We start from the raw sequence: 13,232 nt of genomic DNA, 5'->3' as shown, positions 1-13,232 counted from the left end.
GTACTCTAAATTTTTTTTTAATATGTTTTTTCTTGCACATTCTTGGTGTAAGAGAAGTTTTCTCAGCTCAACATGCCTTGGCAATATGACCCTTCTTGTCACAGTTCTGGCATGTATTATTCAGCATTCCTCCACTGAATGCCCAACCTATATACGTCAGTGAAATGGTTGCAGCCTTGTTCCTTGTGGTATCCATTTTGTGGATCTTTGTTCCAGCCCTTACCTATGAAGCTTCTTTTGTTGCTAGTTCCATAGATGTGGCAAATCTCCACAGCAGCTTTAAGAGTTAAATCAGTTACAATAAGCAACTTCCTCATGACTAGCTTCACCGTGGAGTGCGCAAACCAAACTATCATGAAGAGTGTCATTAAGTGTTGCACCAAATTCACAATATTTTGCTAAACTTCTTAAAGCCGCTATGAATTGTAAAATGCTTTCACCTTCTTCCTGACTATGGCGGTGGAATTGAAACCGTTCTGCTATCAATAATGGTTTAGAAGAGAAATGCCTCTCTTATATTGTTCAATATAAGACTTATCTCCTGGTTTTGCTGGGTGAACTATATTTTGTAGTAGCATAAAATGCTTACACCCTACTGAGCTGAGAATTGTTGTGTCCTCCAGTGTTTGATTTGTTATGATATATCATTGGAATTGGCGGCATGGTGGCGCAGTGGTTAGCACTGCTGTCTCACGGCGCTGAGGACCCGGGTTCGATCCCAGCTCCAGGTCACTGTCCATGTGGAGTTTGCCCATTCTCCTCGTGACTGCGTGGGTCTCACCCTCACAAGCCGAAGATGGTCGGGTAGGTGGATTGGCCATGATTAAATTGTCCCTTAATTGAAACAAAATGAATTGGGTACTCTAAATTAAAAAAAAACATATCATTGGAATCTTTCCTAATATCATAGAATTTACAGTGCAGAAGGGGGCTATTCGGCCCATCGAGTCTGCATCGGCTCTTGGAAAGAGCACCCTACCCAAGGTCAACACCACCACCCTATCCCCATAACCCAGTAACCCCACCCAACAATAAGGGCAATTTTGGACACTAAGGGCAATTTATCATGGCCAATCCACCTAACCTGCACATCTTTGGACTGTGGGAGGAAACCGGAGCACCCGGAGGAAACCCACGCACACACGGGGAGGATGTGCAGACTCCGCACAGACAGTGACCCAAGCCGGAATCGAACCTGGGACCCTGGAGCTGTGAAGCAGTTGTGCTAACCACAATGCTACCGTGCTGCCCCCATTTTTCCCGCCATTTCGGGATCCCGGCTGCTAGGGTCTATACTTTAACCAACTCCCTGCCTTCCAATTTTTATGGAAAGTATGGCACAAATGATTCCCTATCTTTCTTTGATCCCGATACCATCTCCACTGTTTAGTCGACAAATTTCTTCTTCCAGTGCTTTTTCCTGCCTCAATCCTCATCGCCAGTTTTCTCTTCTGTCATATTTCTTTGTTGCTGCAAAGAGAAAAAGGTATGGAGATGCCCACACTCTGGATTATTTCAAACACAATGAGAGGTTTATTAAGAGGTGTTGCACATACCAATCTAAAATGAAGAGCTGAAAGCCTGGGCAAACACTCTGCTGACGTAACTACACATCACATGATGGCTTGCCAGTAGGGATGTATTCTCTGATATATATCACCCCTCCCTTCAGCTCTGATGTAGAATCTAGGCACTCAGAACTTTAAGTCTGTTTCTCTCATGATAGATGTTAGCAGATCTGCTGCATTTTTCCAGCTTCCTCTGTTCCTGTGTCAGATTCCAGCATCCACGTTATTTTGATTATTTTAGCGTTCACCTGTAACTTGGCTCTTCCAAATCCTCATCTGCCTCCTTTGCAGGAAAGCTGGTGTACAAGCTCTCCTTCCAGCATTATCCTCTCCCCCTACCTACTGAGGACTTGTGTTCAATGTCTCACCATGTGCAGATCCATCCAAGCTCAAAAATAGATACATTGTCATTTCTCCGAGTTGGTGACTACGAGTGTAAGTTTGAGGGACAGTCTCTCTTCATTATCACTCTCATCTTGCTCCTTCTCCTCTGATTGCCAGGTTCCAACTCTTTGCTATCTGAAATGAAATAGGAAACAGGGTTAAGTTGGGGTGAGGGGAGAGGAGAGAGGAAGAAGTGTGTGCTTACACCCTCTGCAGTCTCTTCTAGAGGGGGAGGAGAGAGCAGTGAGATGGGAGAAAGAGGATTAGAAAAATGGATACCCACATTACTGATCACTTCAGTATCACCAGTGCCCATAATCTCAGCAATGTCCTCTCCCATGCTGGCCCATGCTATCTTCTCCATGGAGGTTAAAACCTACTTGTTCTCTTTCAGGCCTTAGCTGCTGCCTCTTATTACATGGCACCGTCTCCTGCATAGGAAAAGATTGTGTGCTGTGCAACAGGTTTGGAGGGATATGACTATGATGGTTGAATAGCTACCGGTGTGCCTGCATGAACTGTGAGGAGTGGGTGTGAGGCTTGAGATAAAGTGAGATAAAGTCCACTAATATAATGCCTGAGGCCTGACTGACAGACATTGTTGGTAAGGATCCTGGATTAATACGTTGCTGATTCCAGTCCCATTTGACCCATAGTCACAACACAATTGTATTAACAAATAATTCTGATAAAAATACCCAAAGTTTTTGGCCCATGGCTGCCCAATAATTGCAGTCACCAGATGTGTAAGTTTAAACACAATTACCTTTTATTTATATATTTTTAAAAATAAATTTAGTGTACCCAATTCATTTTTCCAATTAAGAGGCAATTTAGCATGGCCAATCCGCCCACCCTGCACACTTTTGGGTTGTGGGGGCGAAACCCACACAAACACGGGGAAAATGTGCAAACTCCACATGGACAGTGACCCAGAGCTGGGATCGAGCCTGGAACTTTAGCAATGGGAGGTAGCAATGCTAGCTACTGCACCCCTGTGCTGGCCTTACTTTATGAACTATGCAGCAAATACCACTGGTTAATTCCTAATCCCCCACTTTAACTTGCCCCCACCCTTTACACATAGACACACATTGTATTAACAAATAATTCTGATAAAAATACCCAAAGACAAACATAGAGGTAAGGAGAGGGTAAAATAATAATTAAAAGGATAAAGAGTCTTCACATGGTTGTCTTTAAGCAGACCTTCCTTCAAAGTACACTTTTGGATCCAGGGGCGAGATTCTCCGCACTCCCGACGGTGCGGAGAATAGCGTGGCTCATAAAATTTTACGGCCACGCTGTTCCGACGCCCTCCCGCTATTCTCCCCCCCCCCCCCCACGCCCGACTCCCGATACGAATCGCTGCCGCCGTTTTTTTTACGGCCGGCAGCGATTCCCAGCTGATCGATGGGCCGAGTTCCCAGCCCTTTACGGCTGTTTTTACGAACGGCAAACACACCTGGTCTGGCCGTTCGTAAAAACGGCCGTAAACTCTCGATTTTTAAAACCATGGCACCGATTGGCACGGCAGTACCACGGCCGTGCCAAGGGTGTCATGGGCCCACGATCGGTGGGCACCGATTGCGGGCAGCGGGCCCGATGCCCGCGCACTCTTTGTCCTTCCGCCGCCCCGCAGTATCCATTCGCGGGGCGGCTGAGGGGCATCCCGGCCCGTGCATGCGCGGGTTTCGCGCAAATGCGCGATGACGTCATCCGCGTATGCGCGGGTTGGAGTCCTCCAATCCACGCATGCGCGGCTGACGTCATATGACGCATCAGCCGGCGCTAACTCTGGCAAGCGGGCTTAACGATGCCGGAGTTTACGGCGTCGGGCTGCTAGCCCCAACCGGGGACCAGAATCGGTTCCCGGTCGGGAAGGGGGGGGCTGGCGTCAAACCCGCCCGGATTTGACGCCAGCCTTACGATTTCTGCCCATATGGGAGAATCTCGCCCCAGGTCTCTGTTTGCAGCCTGTAATTATCTCACTGTAGATTCATTCATTGAGATTCTCTGTAGGTTCAGAAACACACAGCCTTTCTGAAGGAATAGAGTGAGAAAGAAGAGGAGCAGGTCCTTGTCCCTGTGTGCCCAGGTCTCAACTCTATTTTCCTTAGGGGTCTCTGGAAATCATCCCACTCAGGCAGAATCCAATCACCATTGTGCTAGGGTCTGGCAGATAGAATACAATGTTGACAAATGTGAGGTTATCCATTTTGGTAGGAATAACAGCAAACAGGATTATTATTTAACGATAAAATATTAAAGCATGCCGCTGTGCAGAGGGACCTGGGTGTGCTAGTGCATGAGTCACAGAAGGTTGGTTTACAAGTGCAACAGGTGATTAAGAAGGCAAATGGAATTTTGTCCTTCATTGCTAGAGGGATGGAGTTTAAGACTAGGGAGGTTATGTTGCAATTGTATAAGGCGTTAGTGAGGCCACACCTGGAGTATTGTGTTCATTTTTGGTCTCCTTACTTGAGAAAGGACATACTGGCACTGGAGGGTGTGCAGAGGAGATTCACTAGGTTAATCCCAGAGTTGAAGGGGTTGGATTATGAGGAGAGGTTGAGTAGACTGGGACTGCACTCGTTGGAATTTAGAAGGATGAGGGGGGATCTTATAGAAACATTTAAAATTATGAAGGGAATAGATAGGATAGATGCAGGCAGGTTGTTTCCACTGGCAGGTGACAGCAGAACTAGGGGGCATAGCCTCAAAATAAGGGGAAGTAGATTTAGGACTGAGTTTAGGAGGAACTTCTTCACCCAAAGGGTTGTGAACCTATGGAATTCCTTGCCCAGTGAAGCAGTTGAGGCTCCTTCATTAAATGTTTTTAAGGTAAAGATAGATAGTTTTTTGAAGAATAAAGGGATTAAGGGTTATGGTGTTCGGGCCGGAAAGTGGAGCTGAGTCCACAAGCCATGATCTCATTGAATGGCGGAGCAGGCTCGAGGGGCCAGATGGCCTACTCCTGCTCCTAGTTCTTATGTTCTTATGTTACTGGGCAGAAGACGGCCTATTGGCCAATTAATTGTGCACCAGCCAACCAATTGAACCGAGTCCCACCCCATCTCTCGGTGCCACAAAGTCTGGGTTCTGTTGTCCAAAGCCAGCAGCACCATATATTATATTGCAACATCTTGAATTCCTCATTCTCTGCTGCTTGACTTAAAGATACAGGTCCATTCAGCATCCATGGATTAAATATGGTAACGGCAAAAATTAAAGAGGGAGAAAGTGAATCAACAGGAAGGACCGTTACAGGTGACTGAGGGAGATGTAGTGAATTGAGGAGTCGATATTGAAGGATACGGCGTAGCATACTGAAATAACTTGACGACTCTCATTAAACTTCATCTGGCAATGTCTGGAAGCCTTCCTGTCCTCACTGTTGATACAGTACATCTCTCCTCTTTTCCAGCTCCTCCATCAGGACCTACAGTGTATTGTCTGAGGTCCTGGTGCTCTTGCGTATGTTCAAACCATCCCTCTGTAATCTCCCCCCCACAATCTCTCTGTAACCTTCCCCTCAATCTCTCTGTAATCTCCCCCCCTCCCTTTCTCTGTAATCTCCCCTTCCTTCTCTCTGTAACCTTTCCCTCCAGGTTTCTGTCACCTCCTCGTCCCTCCCTCTCTCTGTGATTTCTCCACCCCTCCCACTCTCTGTAACGTCCCCACCCCCCGTTTTAATTGCTGATGCACTGATGGTCATGCCTTGAGCTGCAGAAGACCTAAGCTCTGGAACCCCTTCCCTAAATCTCTCGGTCTTTCTTTCCTTCTTTCAAAAGCTGTTTGAAACATCTCTGACTGACCTTATCTGCTCTATTGTCTCCTTGTTTGGCTCGCTGTCAATTTTCTCTGATATCATTCCTGTGAAGCACTTTGGAGTTTATTAAATACACTATCAAAATACAAGTTGCTGTTGTTTGTGTTGTCAGGCACAGTGGCAATGAAAGATGATCTGAAGATGGTCTCAGGATCAGGCTATTAGGCTCGGCCAGGTGGTCCCTCCAGAGCTGACCAACCCCTCAACGGGGTATTTTGCCCAAAAGCAGACCGACTCCCCTGTGGATATTTCTGACTTCAGATGATGTTTAAAAATGGAAGAGATGTTTAATACTGGAAGAATGTTTAATGGTTGGCTGATCCAATAGCAATGCTTCCCCCTGATTCCGGCCCCGGGTTACCCTCCGTGTGGAGTTTGCACATTCTCCCCATGTCTGTGTGGGTTTCACCCCCACAACCCAAAGATGTGTAGGGTAGGTGGATTGGCCAAGCTAAATTGCCCCTTAATTGGAAAAAAATAATTGGGTATTCTAAATTTATTTTTTGAAAAAGCAATGCTTTGCTCACACCAGAAGGAATTTCTCTCAAGGAGGATGTGAAGGAGAGAGAACTCTTCCCAGCAGCAAGTGTTGCAGGTCTGGTCGATCAGATGACCAATGCTTTAAATATCGGAAGCGCAATCAGACTGATTTGTGTAAAAGTGGCTTACCCTTTGACGGCCGATCGAGTCTCCCTCAACCTCAGCTCAACTCCTAATAAGGAACTCAGTGGCAACAGGGTTTATTCTGAATAGAAGGGAGTGGGAGGGGAAACAGGTAGGACAGGTTAGTGGAATGCTAATAGCCATTTGGAAAGAAAATTGCCTGTTTCCCTTCCCACTCCCTTCCCTGTTGTCACCGAGTTCTTTGTTTAAGAACCGAGCCTGACCGACAAAGGGTGGGCCAGTTTGACGCATCCAAATCCAACATTCAAACAAGGAAATTGCCAACCAACAGCTTTTATTGAAACCTGTTTGTAACATTCAACTCTTCACTACTTGAAACTTTAGGCGATGAACTCTAAAAAAGCAATAAAATACCCCTACTATCTCATGAAGGAACTCTTTGTTAGATGGAGGTAGCTTCTGTTTAGGCTGAGGTTTATGGTGAAAGATCCAGGGGATGATAAGAAACAAGAGCAGGGGTAGGTCATTCGGCCCCTTGAGCCTGGTCCGCCATTGTTAGATTGTGGCGGATCTTCTACCTCACCGCCATTTTCCTGCTCAATCCCCATTTCGCTTGATGTCTTTACTAACCTAACCACCTCTGCTTTGAACAGGCTCATTTACTGAACCTTTACAGCCCTCGATGGCGGAGAATTCCAAAACTTTGACACCCTCTGAATGAGGAAATTCCTCCTTATTTCAGTCCTAAATCCTAAAGGGGCTGGTTTAGCTCACTGAGCTAAATCGCTGGCTTTTAAAGCAGACCAAGCAGGCCAGCAGCACGGTTCGATTCCCGTACCAGCCTCCCCGCACAGACGCCGGAATGTGGCGACTAGGGGCTTTTCACAGTAACTTCATTGAAGCCTACTCGTGACAATAAGCCATTTTTATTTTCCTTTCATTAAATGGCTTATTTCTTACTCTGAGACTGTCCCTTGTTCTAGACCTCCCCAGTCAGGAAAAATATTTTTCCTGCATCTACCTTGTCGAGCTCTGTAAGAATCTTGTACGCTTCAATGAGATCACCTCTCATTCCTCTAAACTCTAGAGATTACAGGCCCATTTCTTCAGTCTCTCTTCAGAGGACAATCCCACCATCCCAGGAATGGGTCTGGTGAACCTCCATTGCACTCCCTCCATGACAAATATATCCTTCTTTAGGTAAGGAGACCGACAGTAAACAATACTTCAGGTGCGGTCTCACCAAGGATTTATACAGTTGAACGAAGATATTATAAGGAAAGAAAGGGAGGTATATGGTGGATACAGGGGGCGCAAAACAGTGGATGCCTACAGGAGTACAGAAAGTGCAACGGGATATTAAAAAAAGAAATTAGGAGAGCAAAGAGAGGACATGAAAAAACACTGGTGGGAAAAATGAAGGAAAATCCCAGGTAATAGGGAGGGTAACCAGGAAAAGAGTAGGGCCCATTAGGGACTAAAGTGGCAATCTGTGTGTGGAGCCAAAAAGATGTAGGTGAGTTTTAAATAAGTATTTTGCATCTGTGTTCACTATGGAGAAGGACGATGTGGGTATAGAAAGCAGGGAGGGGGACTGTGATATAATTGAACAGATTAGCATTGAGGGGGAGGAGGTGATAGTGGTTTCAGAGGGATGTGATGAATCGTAGGCTGCTGTGGGAGGTAAGGGAGGAGACTGCAGGGACCCTGATGCTAATTTTCAGATCCTCTCTGGCCACAGCAGAGGTGCCAGAGGACTGGAGGACAGCTAGTGTGGTACCATTATTCAATGGTGTGGGAGTTAGTGTGTGAATGTGTGTCAGTGAATGATTGTAAGAGTGAGTACAAGAATGTGAGTGTGCGAGTGAGTGCGACAGTGAGTGAGAGGGTGAATGAGTGTGAGAGCGAGGGAACCCTGAGACAGTCTACATCATCCCAATTTGGGACATAAACGTTTACCAGGACCACCGGCACCCCTCCAGCTTCCCACTAACCATCATGAACCTGCCCCCCCCCCCCCCCCAACCCGGTTCTGCCACAATATTCCTGACCTTGAATGCCACCTGCATATTCAACAGCACCACCACCCCCCTCCTCTTCATATCCAGTCCTGAGTGGAACACCTGCCCCATCCATTCTTTCCTCAACCTTGTCTAGTCCCCTATCTTCAAATGCATCTGCTTCAAAAAGGTCATGTTTGCTTCAGACTCCTCAGGTGCGCGAACACATGTGACCGTTTGGCCGGCCCATCTAACCTCTTCATATTCCCCGTGACCAGCCTGGTCGGGGGCTCCCTGTCCCCCTCCCACGCCGATCAACCATATCCGTTTTTGGATCAGCCCCTGGCCCGTGTCATGCGACCCTCCCGGCCCACCTTCGGATGTCCACCGTCATCATTCCTTTTCCAACTGCGCCACATCAACCACACCCATGTCAGCAACCCTTCCCCACCCCCTCTCTCAAACAAAACAACAACCCCAACCCCTCCCCTACTTCTATCTCCAGTCAACCCCCCCCCCCACCCCCCCCCCCCCCCCCCACTGCACTCTTGTTAGCTAGCCCACCAGCTAGCATGGTGGCCACTGCCCACTGCTCCAAACTCCCCTATCCCCCATTCCCCTCCAACCCCCCACCCCCACCCCCGTCCACGCTCTCCCAAAAAGCAAAAAAGGTGCACTCACCCTTGATGTTCTCCCATGGAGGGTCGGCCCTCCCAACACTCCGCCGTCAAAACCAAAATAAAATTTCAAGGGAAAAAGTTTTCCGAGAACAAAGAAACACCCTCAAAACTCAGCCAAAAGTTCAACGTCCTCCTTCTCCTGCCAATCCATTGTCCCTCATAAACTCCAACCCCTCCTCTGCCAAAATAATATTCACGCCTCGGGAAAGTCACCCAGAGGTGGGCCGGATACAGCACCCCAAAATTCACCTCCTTCTTGAAGAGGGCAGCCTTGACCGATTAAACCCAGCCCTCCTCTTCACTACTGTAGTTCTGCATCCAGGTCTTGGTACATCCACAGCTCGTTCCCTTCCCAGGTGCACCTCCTCATCTGCCTTGCCCACTGAAGAATCTTCTCTTTATCCAGAAAGTGGTGCAACCGCACCACCATTGCCCTTGGTGGCCTCCGCATCAGTGCCCTGTGCGCTCGGTCGACCTCCAGCGTCTGGTCAAAGGACCCCTCCAGTGGCCGGTCGAAGGTCTCCTCCCCCATCAGCTGCTCCAACATTTTGTCCATATAAGTGCCACCTCCGCATCTTCGATGCCTTTGGGCATCCCCACAATCCTCAAATTTTGCCTTCTGGAACGGTTCTCCAGATCCTCCACCTTCTCCTTCAGCCTCTTCTGGGTCTCCCGCATCACCCTCACCTCAGCCACCAATGAGGCCAACTGCTCCTCGTGCTCACTAGCACCTCCCCCACTTTCTGGATCATCCAGCCCTGGGACTCCAGCCTCTGCTGCACTCTTTTGATCCCTGCTTTAATCGGTTCCACCACTTTGGCAAGTCCTCCAGGGCCTCCTTCCTCTGCTGGCTGAACTTCGCATTCAGAAACTCCACTACCTGCTCCATTGACCACTGGATGGGCAAAACAGCCCCTTTGCCCTCTGCCATCTTAACCATGAAGTCTCTCCTTTCCCAGCAGGTCTTTTCTTCTCGCCCACTCCTAATTCATGGATCCATCCACCAGCCACACCAGAAGAGTTACAACTTCTCCTGGCCCTCCCATACCGCTTTCCATCCAAAACCTTTGCCCTTCAGACGGGGAAAGGACCGAAAAATACCACCTTGAACGGGAGCCACCAAATGTGCGACCACTCACTCCATGGCTGCCACAGGAAATCCTGAAACGTCATTTTCAAACATTCTTAAAACAAATTACAGATACCACAAACCTTTTCAAGAAAGTACAAATTTTCCTTACTGTACTGCTATCATATCAAAGGTCATCATAATGCTAATGATCTCAACATTAAAAATAGGAGCAGTAGACCATATGGCTCCTCAAGCCTGCTCAGCCATTCGTTGTGATCATGGCTGGGGACGTGATGGTATAGTGGTATTGTTGCTAGACTAGTAATCTAGAGACCCAGGGTAATACACTAGGGTCCCGGATTCGAATCCCACCATGGCAGATGGTGAAATTTTAATTCAATAAAAAATCTAGAATTAAAAGTCTAATGATGACCATGAAACCATTGCCGATTGTCTCAAAAACCCATCTAGTAGACTAATATCCTTCAGGTAGAAAATCTGCCATGTTTACCTGGTCTACATGTGATTCCAGACCCACACAGGGTGTTTCAATGTGTCACCAGGGAATTATCCCTGGTATCCTGGCCAAAATTAATTTCTCAATCAACATCACAAAAAGAGGAATACCCAGCCATTATCACAATGCTGCTTCATGGGTGGCATGGTAGCATTGTTGCTTCACAGCTCCAGGGTCCCAGGATCGATTCCTGGCTGGGTCACTGTCTGTGCAGAGTTTGCACTTTCTCCCCGTGTCAGCGTGGGTTTCCTCCGGGTGCTCCGATTTCCCAAATGGCCTCCTTCTGCACTGTAGGAATTCTATTCTAAAGAAGATGGGATTGAAGAGCCCAGACAAAAGATTGAATTAAATTTGTCGGCTGCTGCTACCTAGAGACGACCATGATCTGCAATTGTTATCTCTCTCCTGCTTTCTCCCTCCAACACGCACCCCCACCACCCACCCCCGCTGACCTGGACCAATGAGCTGCTGTGGGGACAACTATTTGGCATCCCTGCAAAATCAAAATAAATCAGGGGTCTCCCTCATCACCAATTACATCAAATAACCAGCCAGTGTCATCCCCCATGTGTCACCAAAAAGGCAAAACACACCCAATACTGTATCAGGACCAGGTAAACAAAGTGTTAAAGTTTTGTTTAAACCCTAAAAATATTATTGCTGTTGCAAGAATCACGAGGATAGAAAACAAATAAATAGTTTTCAGTTCCCTTGAAGCATCAACAACTTGCATTTATATTTTATTCGTTCATGGGATGGGACATTGCAGGCTGTGCCAACATTTACTGACCATCCCTAATTGCCCTTGAGGGGGGCAGTTAAGAGTCAACCACATTGCTATGGATCTGGAGTCACATGTAATCCAGACCAGGTAAGGATGCAGATTTCTCCTTACCTAAAGGACATTAGTTAACCAGATGGGTTTTTACAACAATCGACAATGCTTTCATGATCACCATCAGACTTTTCATTCGAGATCTTTATTGAATTCAAATTTCACCATCTGCAGTGGTTGGATTTGAACCCGAGTACCCAGAACATTACTTTGGGGCTCTGGTTTACTAGTCCAGTGACAATATGCCACCCCACCCCCACCCACCCCATGATATAATAAATAAAAACAAAAAACGCCACGTAAATTCAGCAGGTCTGGCATTATCTGTGGAGAGAGAAAAGCTTCGAGCCCATTCACCCGATATGGACTCAAAACATCGGGTTATATTCTCCAGCCGCCCAGCCGTGTGTTTCTCGACAGCGGGAGGCGGCGCACCATTCTCTGGCGGCGGGATTCTCTGTTCCCTCTGCTGTCAATGGGAATTCCCAGTGAAACCAGCCCACTCCGCCGGGAAACCCACAGGTGGGGATGCGCTGTCGGCAAGACCAGAGAGAACTACCACCAGCGAATGGCCGCAACTCTGTTTCTCTCTCCACAGATCCCACCACCCCTGCGGAGTTCATCCAGCATTTTCTGTTTTCATCCCAGCATCTGCGGTATATTTCCCTTATATCGGCCTTGAAATTAGAAAAACGTTGTCAGGAGCCTTACCTAAGTATTTTCATGGTGTGGAGATGCCGGCATTGGACTGGGGTGAGCACAGTAAGAAGTCTTACAGCACCAGGTTAAAGTTCAACAGGTTTGTTTCAAAGCACTAGCTTTCGGAGCACTGCTCCTTTCTCAGGTGAGTCCACCTAAGGAAGGAGCTATGCTCCGAAAGCTAGTGATTCCAAATAAACCTGTTGGAGAGCACTACTGGTTAACCATGGGCGAGATTCTCCCAAAACGGGAGAAATCGTAAAGCTGCCGTAAAACCCGGGCGGGTTTTACAGCAGCGCGCCCCTTCCCGACGGGGGACCGATTCTGGTCCCCGGTCGGGGCTAGCAGCCCGACGCCGTAGGCTCCGGCAAGACGGGCTTAACGGAAATCGTTAAGCCCGCTTGCCGGAGTTAGCGGCGGCTGACGCGTCATATGACGTCAGCCGCGCATGCGCAGTTTGGACGACTCCAACCCGCGCATGCGCGGGTGACGTCATCGCGTTTTTGCGCGAAACCCGCGCATGCGCGGGCCGGGTTGCCCCTCAGCCGCCCCGCGAATGGATACTGCGGGGCGGCGGAAGGACAAGTAGTGCGCGGGCCCATGGCACCCTTGGCACGGCCGTGGTACTGCCGTGCCAATCGGTGCCATGGTTATAAATAGCGAGTTTGTGACGCCGTTTTTACGAACGGCAAGACCAGGTGTGTTTGCCGTTCGTAAAAACGGCGGAAAGGGCTGGGACTTCGGCCCATCTAACAGCTGAGAATCGCTGCCGGCCGTAAAAAAAACGGCGGCAGCGATTCGGGTCGGGACTTCGGCGGGGGGGGTGGGAGAATAGCGGGAGGGCTGCAAAAATGTCGGGAAGGCCCTCCCGCTATTCTCCCACCCGTCGTGGGGGGCGGAGAATTTCGCCCCATGTTTTTGCAGGAGCTGGTTTAACACAGTGGGCTAAGTAGCTGGCTTGTAATGCAGAACAAGGCCAGCAGCGCGGGTTCAATTCCTGTACTGGCCTCCCTGAACAGGC

This window comes from Scyliorhinus canicula, chromosome 1 (assembly GCF_902713615.1).
Source record: "Scyliorhinus canicula chromosome 1, sScyCan1.1, whole genome shotgun sequence".
Lineage (NCBI taxonomy): Eukaryota > Metazoa > Chordata > Chondrichthyes > Carcharhiniformes > Scyliorhinidae > Scyliorhinus > Scyliorhinus canicula.
This window is presented reverse-complemented; position numbering follows the sequence as displayed.